The sequence below is a fragment of the Pseudorca crassidens genome, chromosome 3, assembly GCF_039906515.1.
Source record: "Pseudorca crassidens isolate mPseCra1 chromosome 3, mPseCra1.hap1, whole genome shotgun sequence".
Lineage (NCBI taxonomy): Eukaryota > Metazoa > Chordata > Mammalia > Artiodactyla > Delphinidae > Pseudorca > Pseudorca crassidens.
The window spans coordinates 25,045,663-25,065,800 of NC_090298.1; the positions used below are offsets into that span (position 1 = coordinate 25,045,663).

The following is a 20,138-nucleotide window of genomic DNA, read 5'->3' on the forward strand; positions in this document are numbered from 1 at the left end:
AACACATAGGATAGTTTTTGCAAGTGGATTATTTTCATAAGGCAGTCCAAGTTACCTCAAATACCTTAAAGAAATATCAGATATTATATTTAAAGACTACACTGATCATATATTTACATTAATAGAATTTTTGGAGCCCATTTATTTTATGCACTATTGCATGCACTTTGCCTTGGAATACATTTATATATCTGGCATACCCACTTAATTTTTACATTTCAAAATATAAAAGAAATACTTTAATATTATATGTTGTGGAAAATATAATATGCACATGTGTGGGCTTAATTTTAAGGCGGAGCATACATAGAGAGCAGTTATCTTCAGACAAATAAAATTATCAATCCTAGCCAATCTCCTTCATCTGATTTTAAATATCTCAAAACTTTGCTTTAAAGCCATTAGTACTGCAGTATGGTCTACACTGACTTTTAGATTCTTAGCAATAGAAACACTTGAATGTGACACCACCAAAGGTAAATATCTTTCTCAAAGAAACATGAATTTATAGGGAACTCATTTGGTTTAGTAGTACCCTAATGTCACCTTCACCTTCATATTCAGTACTTCCCCTCGTCCCATCCACTCTGAAGTGGAGGTGAGGGGCTTGTTCGAATTAATTACCAACACTAATAACAAGGGAGAGGAGGGGAGAACTGTAGCCTCAGCAACCTTGGTGTATGCATGAATTGACTCTGCGGTGGAGCCGCCGCTCGGGCTTTGGACTCTGTTTCATTCAGGTTTGCATACCCTTGCCTAAATAAGTCACGGGATAAATAGCAAGCACCTAATCAATATTGCCAAGTACGTGTCTGGGTAAATGGTAGCTGAAGAGAGAGTCCTCAGCCCTCCTGAGACTCTCAGACCCTTCTGTCTTTACAAACGTTTCCAGAACATCATGGTGATTCCTTCTGCTACTATCGCTGCTGACAACTCTATCTGCACTAACAGATGAGAACATCATTCAGAAAAAAGAACAGCAAAAAGTTACAGTACAGATATTGAACAACAGAAGCACAATAACGTCTTCAACACCTGATGGACAAATAACATAAAATAGAGGAGTTAACAACCATAAAAAGTAATACTCTAGTCCTCATATCCTCCTCTGGGCCTCCCCTCCCCCCAAAATTCAGTTTGATGAATAGTGTTTTTATAGTTCTAATAATGTAATAGCAAGTTTTGATTTTCCTGCATTCGTAGGCTAACATGAGTCTGCAAAGACAACACCATTTATTTTGACATATAATTTTACTTTATTTTTTGGTATGTCTTTCTACCATGACGTTGGATGACATTTAACTTTATAAATAAGGTTTAGCTTAAATTTTCCAGAAAAACTGTGTGAATGAACTAAAATAAAGAAATAAAAAGGCAGATTCTCTTCTCAGCTTTACTGAGGAACACGATAAGCACCAGAGACCAAACAGAAAAAGTAAGACTTCTCTCCTTACAATAGTTGTTTCATTCTCTTGCTGGAAATGTCCTCATCTCTAGCATCTTTTATATGTCTTCGCCTATCAAAATGGACTTCAGTAAAGAAGTATCTATCAGCTCTTTATACTTTCAAGTGATTGAAGGTGGAAAATATCACTCCCAAGGAACTACATGCTGACTCACCTTTAAAAAATGCAAGAGGGAAGAGATATGGGAACATATGTATATGTATAACTGATTCACTTTGTTATAAAGCAGAAACTAACAAACCATTGTAAAGCAATTATACTCCAATAAAGATGTAAAAAAAAAGAAAAAAGAAAGAAAAATGCAATAAGCTGTCTTCTATTGATGGGGCTTCGGTTGAGCAATGCTGTGGGAAGGGCGGTTAGTAAAGTGCTTTAAGGGAAGACTTTTCATCAGGAAGTGGAAAAACATTGCCCTGGCAAACAGTTTTAAGCATTGTGGCACTAGAGTTCTAATGTCTCTTTGTAAGAAATGTGAAGGCCAGGTATATTCATGTTTTCCTTTTTTATCATCCTCTGGCCATTCCACTCCATTGGATGTACCTTCTATTCATTTCAGACTATTATAACTTCCCAAGTGTCACTGCAGACTTGCAAATATTTTTTTTCTGTTTTCTCTGCTTATAACACAGGTCTCCTGGAGGATCCTGAGTAACTACTGTGCATCTTCAAAATTAAATTTAATTGTTTCTTTCCCTGGCTTCATCCCTTCATTAATTCCTATTTCCCATCAAACTCTTCACTGATTAATTTTAGTCTTTCAGCACTGTATAAATACCTGCAGTTTAATTCTCATCAATGTTCTTGTAACTCTTCATTTGCTTCCCAACACATTAAACTTAAAGCCAGGAGCCATATCTTCTTTGCCTTTGTTTCTCAAGGACCATGAAAACAGTATTACTAAAATCTTTGAAGATATGATAACTATTCTGCAATGTTCTTGTCTTTTGTGTGTTTCTTTACAGTTTGTCAACTTTAATAAAGTATCTTGGATTATTTTAGCTTTTTCCCTACCTCTTTTTTTAAGAAAAACTTTAATGCTTATTTGTTAATGTTTAGATTTAGAATAAGATTTTGTCTCACCTACCAGGAGATGTCTATAACTTCTTTCTTTATTCTACCTTCTCTGGAAATTTTAATGTGTTCTACCAAAGATGTCTATTAAAATTGAAGTTTAAAATGGACGCAGTTATTTGTATTATTTAGTAAAATATCCTAATTTGGGTAAATTTGTTTAAATGGCTTCAGTGAAAGCAGAGGTTTTCTGTTTTCTAAGTAATCTCCATACTCTAACTTCCTTTGCTTTTAATGGTAATTTTTTGTTATCTCCTCATTTCCATTCTAGGACTTTGTAGAATTAATTGTTGCCATCAAATTAACAATGACCATTGTTTTTTGTCTTTAAATACTAGGAAATTCATAAAAGGGCATGAACTGGAGCCATGTATGCAAGTGTACTTAAGAATCTATGTGCTGTCAACAAATACATCTGGTCCTTAATCCCTGCTGTGACAATAAAAGCTGCCTATTCTGCAGAAAGAAATTTAAGTTCAGATGTGAGCTCTTCCACTTTAAAAAAGAAAGAAAAACTTATTTAAGCATCACAGTTATACAACAGGAAAAATATATCTTTTCAGCACCATGTAGCAAACACTTATATATCCCCACTCATCCTGTGTCAAAATTTTGTCCCTCTTTCTTAAAGCGGAACATAAATATCTAGTACACCTAATCTTCTAAATTATAGCAGTAGTGCCAAATCTTTATCTATGAGTTCCTGTTCACCAAATATATTTTAAGTGCATGGGTTATCTTGTTCTCACAACAAACATGTAGTTAGAAATCCCTTTACAGAGAGGCAAATTGAGGTTTAGTAAAGAAAAATAACTTGCTTGAGGTAACACACCTGGTTAGTGGTAGAGCTAACATTTAAACCCAGATAGCCAACCTCCAAAGTCCCCACTTTTAAACGAAATACCACACATCCCCTAACACTATATTCGATTGCTGTTTGATCCTGGACCCACATTTTTACTAATCTTCATACTATATGTTAATATTTGGACATTAACATCAAATCAAATACTTTCATATACAGCATTAATGATAAACTTGATGGTGACCTTAGCAGATTGTTCATAAATAAGATTTGACTGTTAAAATTCCTCAACTGGTGTGTCCTTCCTGACTGATTTAACTGCTGAAACAACTAATGCAGCGTTTCTTTTCCTCTCTTAAGATACTGTTGAGTGATTTATTGCTAAGCACAGGTTTTTAGTGTGAAAAGTTTTCTGATATATTTGATGAATTGGGCCTAGGAAAAAAACACCTCTCTTAAACACCGTTTTCTGAATCAACCGAGTATGATATTAGGTTCAGAGAGAAGTGCTGTCTCCATTGGGACCACATATCTCTTTGATTTGAGTAGTCTTCCTGGCTACCCTGGTCAGGATGAATTATGGTGTGGAAAAGCTTGTATCAGGAGATATAAGCAGTCAGAGAGAGAAGGATAAACAGAAAGTCATTTTTAAGCCAAAATGATCCCCATTATTTTGGTTCATTGCTGGATTATGTATTTTCTTGCAATGAAAAAGGAAATTACTTACCTCCCAAATATACTGTTAATTATAATGTGGTGTCATTAAGAGGTAGAACACAATTTTAGATTTATATGTATAAGTGTGGAGAAGCTGCTGCCCACTTTCACATAGCAGTTAATAATACAGACACTATTAGAACTCAAGAATAACAATTCCAAATCTGCAGTTTTGGACTGTTTTCCTAACTGTCTCCATCCTTGAACTTTGTCAAACTGAAGTTCCCTACAATAATATTTAAATTTGATAACTAGGTATTATAAACAGAACAATTGGTAAAATGTTTTTGTTTTAAATGAATTCAGTATTTTCCCTAAAATATCTTATTCTGAAATATTGAGGGTAAAATAAAAAGAAAAACAAAACAAACAAACAAAAAGTATATAAAATATTCCATTGGTTTGTGATTTTTAATTCTCATGTCCTAAAGCTGAACATTTAATCAACAGAATGATTCATCTAAAATATAAATCTGATCATGTCATTTTTCTTCAAAAGACTACAACATTCATCTGTTGATAGACACTTAGGTTGTTTCCATCTCCGGGCTATTGTAAATAGAGCTGCAATGAACATTTTGGTACATGACTCTTTTTGAATTATGGTTTTCTCAGGGTATATGCCCAGTAGTGGGATTGCTGGGTCATATGGTAGTTCTATTTGTAGTTTTTTAAGGAACCTCCATACTGTTCTGCACAGTGGCTGTATCAATTTACATTCCCACCAACAGTGCAAGAGGGTTCCCTTTTCTCCACACCCTCCCCAGCATTTATTGTTTCTAGATTTTTTGATGATGGCCATTCTGACTGGTGTGAGATGATATCTCATTGTAGTTTTGATTTGCGTTTCTCTAATGATTAATGATGTTGAGCATTCTTTTATGTGTTTGTTGGCAATCTGTATATCTTCTTTGGAGAAATGTCTATTTAGGTCTTCTGCCCATTTTTGAATTGGGTTGTTTGTTTTTTTGTTATTGAGCTGCATGAGCTGCTTGTAAATTTTGGAGACTAATCCTTTGTCAGTTGCTTCATTTACAAATAATTTCTCCCATTCTGAGGGTTGTCTTTTGGTCTGGTTTATGGTTTCCTTTGCTGTGCAAAAGCTTTGAAGTTTCATTAGGTCCCATTTGTTTATTTTTGGTTTTATTTCCACTTCTTTAGGAGGTGGGTCAAAAAGGATCTTGCTGTGATTTATGTCATAGAGTATTCTGCCTATGTTTTCCTCTAAAGGTTTGATAGTCTCTGGCCTTACATTTAGGTCTTTAATCCATTTTGAGTTTATTTTTGTGTATGGTGTTAGGGAGTGTTCTAATTTCATACTTTTACATGTACCTGTCCAGTTTTCCCAGCACCACTTATTGAAGAGGCTCTCTTTTCTCCACTGTATATTCTTGCCTCCTTTATCAAAGATAAGGTGACCATATATGCGTGGGTTTATCTCTGGGCTTTCTATCCTGTTCCATTGATCTATACTTCTGTTTTTGTGCCAGTACCATACTGTCTTCATTACTGTAGCTTTGTAGTATAGTCTGAAGTCAGGGAGCCTGATTCCTCTAGCTCCATTTTTCATTCTAAAGATTGCTTGTGGCACATATATACAATGGAATATTACTCAGCCATAAAAAGAAATGAAATTGAGTTATTTGTAGTGAGGTAGATGGACCTACAGTCTGTCATACAGAGTGAAGTAAGTCAGAAAGAGAAAAACAAATACCGTATGCTAACATATATATATGGAATCTAAGGAAAAAAAAAAAAAAAGGTCATGAAGATCCTAGGGGTAAGATGGGAATAAAGACACTGACCTACTAGAACATGGACTTGAGGATATGGGGAGGGGGAAGGGTAAGCTGTGACAAAGTGAAAGAGTGGCATGGACATATATACACTACCAAATGTAAAATAGATAGCTAGTGGGAAGCAGCCGCATAGCACAGGGAGATCAGCTCGTTGGTTCGTGACCACCTAGAGGGGTGGGATAGGGAGGGTGGGAGGGAGCAAGATCCAAGAGGGAAGAGATATGGGAACATATCTATATGTATAACTGATTCACTTTGTTATAAAGCAGAAACTAACACAGCATTGTAAAGCAATTATACTCCAATAAAGATGTTAAAAAAAAAAAAGACTACAACAGTTTCCCATTACACTTAGAACAGACTAAAACTAAGATCTTTCTCAAGATGCAAGGGAGAATTTTGGAAATTTTTCCAAGTGCTTTGTTTATCCTACTGACTATGACACACTGTATTTGGTAAGGCGAGAGAGCAGGAGTTCTGAAATTCAAAGACAATACCACACAACAAAGAATTGCCCTGCATGTTTCAGTATTTTTTATTGTCTGGCTTAGACTCAAACACCACTTTAAATGTAAATTACTTTCCTATTCAGAGAAGACAAAAATTATGCAAATCAGGTGAAGTTAGGACTGTGTTTTCATCAAAACTTTGCCAAGCAAGCATTGTTCACTTTTTTGAGCAATCAGAAAGCCGTAACCCAAAGTGTCTGTAGTGCTGAGTTGCCAATACAGACTACAGGCATAGCTGCAAGGGTCACAGTAATTCTACATATGAGGGCAAGCATCTAGCAGCTTTATTGTGTCATAAAGTATAGTTGTGCCTTTGTATTGAAATGCATACTTTTATAGGTTACTTTATTTTTATTTTTCCTTCATATTACTGTTAGGATAGTATATTACCTTTAAAAACACTATGCATACATTGGTTAAACAATCTATGGTTTTCATTTAAAGATGGTAAAAAATGTAGAGAAGGAAAAAAAAAAAACTTTTTCCTCCACCCTCCTAGTTTCTCTAGCTGGGACCTGTGAATTAGACTGACAAAAGACAGATTAACAAGAGAAAAAACAAATGGAGTTTACTAGAGTGTGTAGTGTGCATCCTTGCAGGAGAAACTCAGTGATGAGTAACTTAAAGGAATGGTTAGAAATTTAGCTTATCTAGAATGTTAACGATAAATGTGTATAGAAGTGACAGACAAAAGAAAAGACTTTAGGCTTCCAATGTGGCAAACTGTGGGAAGGCAAACGTATGGGGGAAATTAATGGAGTAATGTTTATGCTGGTCCATTTCAGTGCCAACTTTTCCTCTTCACTGTGGTCTTGAAACTTCCCAAGAGAGGGGATATATGGCAATCCTCATACCTCAAAGGTTTAGTCAGATAAGGGAAACTCTGGGAAAGCTTCTTTTCCCTCTGTTGAACTTCAAATGCTTTTAGCTCAAAATAAGGGGCATATTTTGGGGTGTCATATTCCAATCCCCTATTTTATATATACACACACACATTTGTCAAAAGCAGAGGTGCTCAATTCAATACATTCAGGAAGAACTGTCTCTCACACCTTCTCTCCCTGGCTGACATTAAGACTTAAACTGCTATCATCTTTATTAGTTACTAAGTTCCAGCCGTATTATTCTCCTTGTATTTTTTTTTTCTTTTTCTTTTTTTTTTTTTTTTTTGCGGTACACGGGCCTCTCACTGTTGTGGCCTCTCCCGTTGCGGAGCACAGGCTCCGGACGCGCAGGCTCAGCGGCCATGGCTCACGGGCCCAGCCGCTCCACGGCATGTGGGATCTTCCCGGACCGGGGCACGAACCCGTGTCCTCTGCATCAGCAGGCAGACTCTCAACCACTGCGCCACCAGGGAAGCCCTCTCCTTATATGTTTTGAACACTCTCCTAATCATGCTCCTACCTCAAGGACTTGTACTTGTTGTTCCCTCTACCTGGAATGCTGGAGCCTCAAACAGTCACATAGCTATCCCCTCCTTTTCATCAAGGTTTTATTTAAAAGTGACTTTATCTGAGAGGAGTACTTTGTCAGTTCTAGCAAAAAACAGCAACTCTCTGTCACTACTTATTGTCCTCTCTGCTTCCTATATCCCCATAGCATGTATCACCACTCTACAGCATGACATGTAATGGTATGAGCTTCTTGAACTAATTTTTTGTCTCTTTCTTTCTCTTTCTCATTAAATATAAATTTCTTAAAAACCTGTAGAGTTAATTTATCTACAATCATATATATATATATATATATGTATACACATACACACACACATTCAACTCTTCCCGTTTCTAAAGGCACAATGCAATGGAAGTGTGAAAGAGAACAGTGACAAGGAATGCTTGGGATTAACATTTCCCAAATGTTTTACGTTTAGGGGCAAAACAGATTTACACCTAGTTTAAAGGACAGTCAAAGATCTACTATAAATGGGACTCAAAATATCATCTGAGTGAACGCACAATCAGCAAAGTATTTGAAGCACGAATTACAAGGACAGGGAAGCATCTTTGGTAAAGATGCTGATAGAGACCTTTTAATGGTTCTACAGAAAAACAAGGTGACATTGGTTTTATTGAAAGGAAAAATATTAGCCTCTGGTATTTTTAAAATGCAGACAAATTACAGGTTTAGAGTCAAGAGTCTACTGCATCTCTGCATACTGAATGACTGTTGAGAAATAAGTACTTTCTTGAAATGATATTGAAAAGCACAGTGTAAGCTTTTGTAAAGAATATGTGAGAGGACTTCCCTAGTGGCACAGTGGTTAGGAATCCGCCTGCCAATGCAGGGGACATGGGTTTGAGCCCTGGTCCGGGAAGATCCCACATGTCATGGAGCAACTACTGCCCGTGGGCCACAACTACTGAGCCTACGCTCTAGAGCCCACGAGCCACAACTACAGAAGCCTGTGCGCCTAGAGCCGGTGCTCCACAAGAGAAGCCACCACAACAAGAGAAGCCTGCGCACCACAACGAAAAGTAGCCCCTGCTCTCTGCAACTAGAGAAAGCCCACATGCAGCAATGAAGACCCAACACAGCCAAAACTAAACTAAATAAATAAATTTATTTATTTTTTAAAGTCTTAAAAAAAAAAAGAACATGTGAGAAAGATAAAAAGGAGAAGGGTATAATTCTTGATCTAAAATGAAGAACCAGGGAAGTGAATATCAAAAATAGCATATACACCAAAGTTAGCTATCAATTGATTCTTTTTTGGGACTTCCCTAGTGGCGCAGTGGTTAAGAATCTGCCTGCCAATGCAGGGGACATGGGTTCAAGCCCTGGTCCGGGAAGATCCCACATGCCACGGAGCAACTAAGCCAGTGCACCACAACTACTGAGCCTGTGCTCTAGAGCCCACGAGCCACAACTACAGAAGCCTGTGCGCCTAGAGCCGGTGCTCCACAAGAGAAGCCACCACAACAAGAGAAGCCTGCGCACCACAACGAAAAGTAGCCCCTGCTCTCTGCAACTAGAGAAAGCCCACATGCAGCAATGAAGACCCAACACAGCCAAAACTAAACTAAATAAATAAATTTATTTATTTTTTAAAGTCTTAAAAAAAAAAAGAACATGTGAGAAAGATAAAAAGGAGAAGGGTATAATTCTTGATCTAAAATGAAGAACCAGGGAAGTGAATATCAAAAATAGCATATACACCAAAGTTAGCTATCAATTGATTCTTTTTTGGGACTTCCCTGGTGGCGCAGTGGTTAAGAATCTGCCTGCCAATGCAGGGGACATGGGTTCAAGCCCTGGTCCGGGAAGATCCCACATGCCACGGAGCAACTAAGCCAGTGCACCACAACTACTGAGCCTGTGCTCTAGAGCCCACGAGCCACAACTACTGAAGCCCATGCACCTAGACCTGTGCTCTGCAACAAGAGAAGTCACCGCAATGAGAAGTCTACACACCACAACAAAGAGTAGCCCCTGCTCGCCGCAACTAGAGAAAGCGCGCGCGCAGCAACAAAGACCCAACGCAGCCAAAAACAAACAAACAAATAAATGTATAAAAGAAATCAATGGATTATTTTAACATGTGTAAGCCATATGTAATGGAAATACTCTATGCTAGTTTTTTTTTTTTTCTTTTTTTCCTCAATCAATATTGGCTGAAGGAGAATTTGTATTTTATGTACAGAAAACTCAACAGTATACATTAAGCCCATTTTGGTGGCCAGTTCCTTGCCTTTTGCCTTTTCCAGCTTGGCAATGCGAGCCACCAATTTCAGATCCAGGACATGGCCTCCCCCAGTGACAGCGGACCTTATCATATCTGTCACTGTAACTGGTCCTGATAGCTTCTACCTGCTTAGCCAGAGATCCTTTGTCTTCTCAGTTAACTTGTGTGAAGGTGATGGTGATAGGTCTTGCTGTGGACTAGATGCCCCAGCCTGGCCTTCCCCTTGATAACGCAGTAGGAAACGCCCACTTTAAGATACAGGACGGGGAAGAAGATAACCAGCCCAACGGGACCCAAATCATGTGCAGTCACTACCAGTTGAGCCTTCTTGTTCTCCACCAAGGTGGGGGCAGCATGAACCCCTGCTTGAAGAACAGGTGGCCTCTTCGTGGGGACATCCCCTTTGCTGGCAGCTTTTTTCTTAGGTGGAGTCAACAATCTCTTGCTTTCTGTCTGATACGTACTTGTGGGCCAGCTTTAGCAGCTCTGTAGCTGTTTGGCTGTCCAAGGGTTGGTTAACTGGGTGAACTGGTTAACTGCAGGAGGCACTTTCAAGTGCTTATAGAGGACAGCCCTTTGCCACTGCAGTTCAATGCAGCTTGGCCATTTCACAAATAGGTGAAGTGCCTTTTGGGTTGGAAGTCCTGCCCAGTGACAAAATTCTTGGGCCTTCCCTCGAACAGGGGATTTACCACCTTCTTGGCCTCCTGCTTCTTCACGACAGCAGGGACGAGGGCTAGCTTCACAATAACTCTATCAAGTAAATGCCATTATTTTCCACTGTTAACAAAATGAAAATAGCATAAAATCACGTAACTGATATGTAGTGAGACCAGGATTTGGACACAATTTGACAGTCACCAGAGACGATCATTTTAATCGTGAAACATAAATAACCATGTATAGTAAAATTTTTTTAAATCGATTCTTTTACAAACAGTCCACGAAAAGAAATGAGAATACTCAATGTTCTTTTTGAGACACTATGCCTGATATTCATAACACATACTCCTATCATGGAGGAATAATCCCTAGTTATTCATAGACATCTGGAAACTTTGGAAAACCCAAACCAATGGTACAGTTTATAAAAAGAATGAAGGGAAAAAAAGGAGGGAAAGAGGGAGGAAGGGCAGAGCCAAGTCATTTTATAGCTTTTAGTCTGTACAACTCTTACTAATTCTTTTTGACCAAATTAAAATATCTCCTCCCTCAAAAGTTTTCCATCACCAGTGCATTTTTTGTTCCTGGTTCCCCTGTGCTACCACGATATTTTCTTCAAATTACTGCAGTAGCACAAAAATTCTTACCTAACGTTATTTATATAATAAACTGTGCTATTTAAATGTATAACACATCAGATATTATGAAATGTAGAATGAATTTTTATGTAGAAAGTGTCATCAATTTACGATTAACTTGAGTTTCTGTTTACTTGCTTGATGAGAGATTTCAGGATGTTACTCAACTAACAACATGGCAATATGATTGAAAAAAAATTTATAGAATGGAAAATCAGTTTCCTGTCACAATGAGATAAATATGATAAAGATAAATCCAAGTATCAAAAGCATATATGTTGTTTTGTTTACATGCTGCAGTTATGTGTTCATAAAACAATTATATCACAGCAAAAGAGAAAGTAAAAATACTGTTTGTAAGCCAGCTGGTAACCAATCTATCTTCCTCATATTCCTTAGCCCTAAGTAAACCTAATGACATGGAAAACATTTTGTAAGTATCTTGTCATGTTTACACAAAATGTTCAAATAAGATGTAATAGCTGCTATTACAGTGTGAAAAGGCTGCTTGAGCAATAGAAATCTTAAATATGTTACTTTGCAAACAGCAATACTAACACAGCAGAGCTCAATAACAACTGATGCACACTTACACAAGAAGTCATTCAACTGTTGGTAGCTGCTGATGAAATATGATACTGATATATCTCCAAAATATGTGCACTTCTTTCATGAGACCTATTGTAAAGACCTCATCTATATCTCTTGTAGCAAAGATGTTAAATTTAATGGGTGTGCAATGAAAGCAGAAACAGATGAAAATCCAGATGATTTTGTTTTCTTGATAAACAATTAAATGGCACCATTGCCAAATTTATACACCTATGACTGAGCGCTCAGGTGATTTTTTTTTTTTTTTTTTGCGGTATGTGGGCCTCTCACTTGTGGTCTCTCCCGTTGCGGAGCACAGGCTCCAGACGCGCAGGCTCAGCGGCCATGGCTCGCCGGCCCAGCCACTCCGCGGCATGTGGGATCTTCCCGGACCGGGGCACGAACCCGTGTCCCCTGCATCGGCAGGCGGACTCTCAACCACTGCACCACCAGGGAAGCCCCCTCAGATGATTTTTTAAAGCAGCAAGTGGAGCAAATATAAAAGAAATTTAAAGCAAACAACTGAAAGTGACAGCCTTAACTCTGTTTGGAAACGTTTTCAGATGGCCTCTTCTGCAAGCAGTGTATGAAGTTTTAACTTGTCAGATTGCTTAAATTAAACTGCATCTCACCATGGAAGATATCTCCAAATCCGTAAGTTAAAGAAAAGATAAGACAACCTCAGACACTCACTATAAAGGAGGAAAGAAAAAAAAAACTTGCTTCTCCCTGACCTTAGCTGAAAATGAGCGTCTAATATTTCAAAAGTGCATTGCAGTGTCTACAACAGGAATCTGGCAGGTGACAGTGAGGAAGTTGCTGTTCTTTGCTATAACATTAAGCTTTCAATACTTAACTGTTAAAATGTTTAAAAGTTAAGTTGTGATAATAACAAATGTTTGTTAAAATTTCCTATTTATTCTTAGAAACAGAATTTTTGTGATAGTGATATTTGCCCTCACTCTCAGCTTTGGTCGAGACACAGAATTTGGGCAATAAATCCAAAAGAAATAGAGGAAATAGAAATAAAACCAAATGCAACCTTGTCAAAGAACACAGTCCCTTATTTTGACAGTTTAGAGAACTGAATTAGCTTTTTAAGAAAAGTTTTACATTTTCTTATGTAACCTGGAGGTTGGACAACTCTTTCTGATGTATCCAAAATGCAAATTTACTTTGATCACCCATTGCCCCTTTAAAATATACCTAGTGTGGTAATTACCAGGGTTCTCCTGCCCACTCTTAGATAAAATTTCTTCTAGGGATACTTTAAATTGTTATTCACAGACACAATTCAGTAATTAGAATGTTTAGTCCAAGATATTCATCACCACGAGGAATTTTGATTTAATAGCGTACTTTTAGGACTTTATATTAACACCAGCCTTTTTCAGGCTGGATGCCTTCAAGATTAAAAATGGTATAGTTGGCTTTTCTATTTATTCATCTAAACTTCTCTCACAAACAACTCCTTCCCTGCCCTCTTTTCTAGATGCTGTTTTCAAGGTAAGGACAGATCTTACTATAACCATCATTCAGCTCTAATTTCCTGACATATTTTGCAAGGGTTTCTTTTCTGAGTTCTTCTGACATTCTCTGCAGGCCACCTCTCTCCCCCGTGCCTGTCTCTTGACTTTGTTCTAGGTGGCCCTTTGCCACTCTTTCCTGAGCTCTGAATATGCATCTTCAGCTTCTTGCTGCTTCATTCCCTCCGTGACTCCAGGTGGCGCTCTTGGACAGAAGTCAGGATGGCTTGCTCTCTACGCAGTTCACATCAGCTAGGAGAGAACTCTACAGGCATTCATCTATTGTTAGGACGTATCCAGGGAGTGTATGTAGGTCGACCCCAAAATAGCAACACTCTCCGAAGAGTTATTAAGTCCTTTTTCTTTTGCAAGAGTTCCAAGGTGAGAGTCAGACCCTAGTCCACCCTGCCTCCCAAATGAAGGCGTAACGTATCAAGCTTTCTATAGATCCCTGTGAGAGCCTGTGCCCCACATGAATGTTTAAGCAGAGAGAGGGAGAAGGGGAGGGAAGGAATATCACATCCTACCTGGAGGAGGGGAGGTAGAGAATATCACATCACATGTTTATTCAAAAATATTTTCCTCCCAATATCTTCTCCCCCCAAACCCTCTCTCCTTTCTTTCTCTTCATCTCTTATATACTTGAGGTGAGAGGATTCAAAACACTAAGAGCAACTTATTTTAATTATTTTAAATTTTCTTTGTAGATTCTTCAAATGGTGATTCATCTTTGGAATGTCATATCTACTGCACATTAGAGTCAAACTTAAGCTGTTCTACTTAAAGTCTTTATTATATAATAGTGAAATGACACTGGCTTCAGAAAGCATCTTAGATACTTAATTATATCTAGATGCACTTATAAGAAGCATGTGAGCAAGAAAACAGGAAGAGATTAAAGGAAGCATGAAAGAATCAGGCCATAGACCAAAAGAGACAATCAGTTTCTGACAGTTAGTATCCTGGAATACATCTTCTGTTGAAAGAGAATGATGTTGAAGATATAAAATAGATTCCTGCAGGATTTGTTCACTTATTTGTTCATTTGTTCATTCATTCATCAATTCATCAAAATAAACGTGAATATCTTGAATGTGACAGGCTAAATGCAGTGAGCTGGAATGCTGTGCAAGAATATAAAATATTAGTCATATTTTACAGAACTAGTTATAATACCTTTCTAATGAGAAGTTCATATAACATCTCCCAAATTTTCTTATAAAAAATTTAACAAGTGACATTATACGATGTTCAATGTAGGAGCATAAAACATGTTTTGCTTCTTGCCCGCTACCTAATAGTATTGGCTTAATTTCCTTTTAGTACGTTATAATGGGAATTTGAGCTGGGCATTTTTATTCTATTAATTATAAGTCCCTCAGATTTTGAAATGAGAAGTCAACAGAAATACACCACTCTTGAAAATTAACAGAGCTTTTCCAGATTTAATCTGGTGATCTCAACCATGTTAAACTACTCATACGTTTAATTTTTAAAAAAGTCTTTCAGTGATGACAAATTATTTAATCATAAAGTCAATTAAGTATACACAAACACGAAACTAGTAAGAAACTATTATACTATTTACACAACTACAAAACCAAAAATATTACTAAATTTAAAGTACATTAAATACTGAGGAATTAGATAATAAATTGATGTAATGTGGCAGATAATGCTTTGCTGAAACTAAATCATCTCTTAAAATACAAGAACAATTTTGCCACACTAACATGGGTTTTTTGAATTCCACATACTTATTCTAGTTTTAGGTATGTGATGATTCCATTCTGGAATCAATTTTAGTGTTATTATTCAAACTACTCTAAAATGATTATACCATGAGATCCCTTGACCTTGTCTTAGCAAGAATATTTTATTTATTTTTTCCTCGGCCTCCATTCTTTCTCATTAACCTGAAACCATTAAAAAGTAAAATGATTCATTGACTTAACAAATCATAAAATAAATCCACTTACTGAATTCATTCTGTAATGGTGCCAATATAGTTGTAATTAACTATTTAGCTCTAAGGTAACTGTTGAAATAATGCAGAATATACTACATTGTTTAAACTTAAAATTGAAGTAAATGCAGACATTTAAATTTTTCTCATGGTAACCACCAAGGAGAAGGAGGAGAGGGAGGAGGAAGAGTGGGAGAAGAAAAAAGAGAAATTTTCAGGACCTTCAGGAATATATGGCTCCCCGGGAGATACCCATTGAGACCTTGTGATCCTGTGTAATCTAAAGTACAAAGTTTAAAGTTAGTTTATAAAACAGTATTTAATTTTATATTAGCCTATATAATTAATATATTCCTTTTTAAGAGTTTTATTTATTATTTTTAAATATTTGATATATATACAAATACTTGTGGCATGCATATACGTTTTGAAGCATAAAAGAGTACCTGAGAACCTACAATTTAAGAACTGCAACTTACTACAAAGAACCCTATCACTCTCCATGTAACACTTTCCTCTTTCAGGATTCCAAATCCCTGAGAGCCCCCCTTCCCAGTCAAGAGGTAATAACAACCTGAATTTTAAACTTATCATCCTTGGCCTATATATATATATATATATATATATATATTTTTTTTTTTTTTTTTTGTGGTACGTGGGCCTCTCACTGCTGTGGCCTCTCCCATTGCAGAGCACAGGCTCCGGACGCACAGGTTCAGCGGCCATGGCTCACGGGCCTAGCCGCTCCGCGGCATGTGGGATCCTCCCGGACCGGGGCACGAACCCGTGTCCTCTGCATCGGCAGGCGGACTCTCAACCACTGCGCCACCAGGTAAGCCCTTTTATTTATATTTTATCACGTTTACACTTAAACAATGTATTGTTTCATTTTACTTATTTTTCATTTTTTTAAAAAATAATATCCATATAGTACTTTGTGGGTTTTTCCCCCCTTATTTACTTGTTGCTGGCTCACTTCCATTATTCTACCTTTTCCTCCTCATAGAGTTTAAAGTTAATTTATATTCATTTCTTGAAATGTCAACATTGAAGTCCACGAGAGTCTAAATCTGTTGTGGCTTTTTTGTCCCACAGATTCTTGTTAGTGGTGATTGTGTGTGTGTGTGTGTGTGTGTGTGTGATATTTGACTGTGGAAACCTGGTGCCTAAATTAATGATGCTTTCCCTCGGAGAGAACTTTCATTTCCTTCTGCTGACATGGGACCATCCCATGGCCATGGTCTTATCTCCTGCTGGTACTGACACAATTAATCCCTCCACCCCACAGAGAACCCTACCATTCCCATAAGCTTAGTACTATTTTTGGCCACTGAGAGTCTTCTAGAGTGTGTTGCAAGCCCCCAAATCCATAAGATTAATGTTTTAGCAGAATTTAGTTCTTTCATAGTAAGCTTCCAACAGTATCTAGTCAGGAAGATACTGTTCAAATATTTATGATACTTGTGTAGAAGGAAGTACCATAACTTGTCTGTTCCAATTACACCTGCTTATTTTTTATCATATATATGTAATGGAATTCAATTTTTTAAAAAAATCAAGAATTTCCATATAACCAAAGAACAGAGAATAAAGAATCATGGGATTTTAATGAATTGCTTGTTCACACTTAGCGATATTTTTTGCCAAATTGTATTACAAAAATGTGTATCAATCAAGTGTATATCAATTTAATATAATCAATATAAATATTCTTCATATTATTGAGTTTCTCTGTGGAAAGCCTTTGTGTGTGTTTGTTAGAGGGGAGTTGGAAGCCAAAGAACAGCTTCTTATTCTAGTTTTGATGTTCTTTTGTCTAGTCATATAATTTGCATAGAAAGAGACCATCAGCCTCTCGTTGGTATCACATGAGCTTGAATTAACAATATATAATTTATACATTAGCATATTAAAATATATTAGTTTACATTGGAAGATTCCAATGTAAATTATGGAATTTTCTAGTCAATTGCCTCTCTTCTACTTCTTATATTCAAGGTATTTCAAAATGAAGTTATTAACAGTAGAACTGTTTTGACAGAGATGGGTACCTAAGCCAAGTTTGACCAATATAATTTCTTAGCATAAGAATATATAATTAGGACAAGCTTCATATGGATTGGTCATGGAATGAAGAGACAGGTCATGAGAGTTATGGTGGCTAGCTTCTATGGACCATGAAGATAAGGGAACAGAAAAGACTAGTCTATAGAGAAGACAGACTAAAGCAGCAGAAGAGAAAGATAAGAAATGAAAGGTGGAAATAAAGATTCTCAGTGCTTCTTATTGCATGGTTCCAATGTCTTTTTTAGGACCTCCTATCCTTGTGTTCCATGAGATGCTACTATGCCCTTAAAATATATGTATTTTTTACTGCTTTGCCTTTTCTTTCTTGAATTTATTCCGTTATTTGCAACCAAAGAGCTAAACTAATTTTAATATAAGCTTTGGTAAAAGCACAAAAAAGAAAATTTCTCTATTAGCAAGATTGTTATGTTTACCAGATCCACTATGTGACTCTGGTTAAGTTACTTCACCTGTCTTGTGTAAAATGCAAGCATGATATTCCGACCTCTTGTGACAATTAAGTGAATTAGTACATAAACAATGCTTAAAACAGTGCCTTCTCATGGTAAGAATTATGTGTGTTGACTCTTGCTTGTATTATCCCCATTTTGTAAGAATTTTAAATTTGTCGATTCCATGCCACATGCCACATTTTAATGCAGCAGGAAGCAATATACTAATCCATTATGAAGTTGGTTAGCGGTGCTTCTTTAAGGGAGAGGAGACAGATAAATGAGAAAAATTAAAATAATTACTCATAAGCCAGTGCTTTATTTGATAGATGAAAAATATATTTTTAAAAAGTTTAAAAGTAAACCTTTTTAAAACATGTTTGCCACATTTTAGGTTGCTGTTTCTAATACGTACCACATTGTCATTTTGGAAATAAACCAAATAGTCTCAATAGTTACAATAATGAAAAGTGACAATCCTTAAATATGTCACGTTTTCTCTCCGTGGTTTCAGGTTCAACACAACCTGCTCCTTTAATATAAAAAGACACTTGAAATGAAAATATCTCACTATTAATGAAACATGTAGTCAAGGTCACAGTAATTTCTTGTCTGTGAAGTACTTGTCTGTGAAGCAGTGAAGTACTTCCTTTAGATTCTTAGCCTTCTCTTGAAGAACTGATGTGCTCAAGCTTTAAATAAACTAAACTGGTCTCTCTCATGTCAGAACATAGGCCAGGTGGCCAGAAAGATAACATGACAACCTTAGGAAGGAATTTCCTACTGCTTCACACCTAAGGTGTTTATGAACTAATTCTTTCATTCCTCTTCAAATGCTGGCAAGCAAAGCAAGAATGTTCTTGTGAGAGGATGGAAGGAAGAAAAAGCACATTACAATTCAGTAGGGCAAATTCATAAGTGAATATAGCCATATATTTCTAAAACTAAACCCAAATGTTGCCTCTTTTTTTCCTGTCTTCAAAAGGCTAAATTATACATAATTTAAATATGTAAATCTATATCTATCTATATATCTATATATACATATACAACATTTTGAACAATGGATCTAGGGACCCTATCTCTAAGTTGTCAAGCAGAAAATGGAAAACTGTATGATGTTTACCACAATTTGAGTAAAATTTAAAATTATTGTGAAAATTATCAAAGTATATAAAATAGATTCATGTGATATGTTAAGCTAACATTTTTTTTTCTCCTGGAAAGGAAGTGGCTTGGGGTTTTATAAAATTGGCCTCAACAGCTGTATGCAGTCCTGTCGGTAGACTGGTTGTCACACTCGTAACATTTCTGTAATGGAGGCTCAGGAAATATTCTTCCTCGGCCAAATACACCGTCTAAAAATTAAGTGTTGTCTGTGGTCATAGGTGCTCGATTTGTACCCAGTCTGCTTGGACTATGAGACAGCTAGGAGGGTAACCCTCAGAAGATGGGCACCGTGTTGGTTTTCTACTGCTGTCGTAACAAATACTACAAAGAGTGACTTAAAACAAGACACATTTAGTGTCTGACAGCTCTGTAGATCAGAAGTCTGACAGGTTTCCCCTGGCAACACCAAGGGCTTGACAGGACTGAGTTCTTTTCTACAAGGCCTTAGGGGAGAATTTGTTCCCTTTTCTCCTCCAGCTTCTTGAGGTTCCCCTCACACCTTGGATCAAGACCACCTTTTCCAAATTCAAAAAGGCAGATTGAATCCTCACACTGCATCCTTCTAACTTCCCTTTCTGCATTTCTCTTCTACTTTTTAGTGATAACATTAGGCCCATCCCGATAATCTAGAATAACCTCCTTATGGTAAGGTCCACTGCTCAGCAAATTTATTTCCACCTGCAACTTTAATTACCTTTTGCCATGTGACACAATATATGCGCAGGTTCCTGGGATTAGGACGTGGGTACCCTAGGGGTGAGGAAATGCATTAGTCTGCCTCCTATAGGGGCAGTATGTACTTTCTCTGCTGTATTGCTCAATCAATGCCAATTTTCATAAAAGACATCATCAATTTAATAACCTGATGCCTGCATTTGATAAAAATTTACAATTTTGGTTATAAAATAGAACCATTATTTGACATTCATGTAAGAGACCAGTTACTGTCAATAAGAAGACAGAATAATCATTGGAAAACCTATCTGTTTCACTTCAAAGTGAAATGAGGAACA

The 20,138-nt window shown here is 36.9% G+C and overlaps 1 pseudogene; it reads right to left on the reverse strand.

Moving 5' to 3' along the window:
- Nucleotides 1-787: 787 nt before the first annotated feature.
- On the reverse strand, nucleotides 788-19,706 carry LOC137220957 (large ribosomal subunit protein eL8-like; annotated as a pseudogene).
- Between the last annotated feature and the right edge of the window lie 432 nt (nucleotides 19,707-20,138).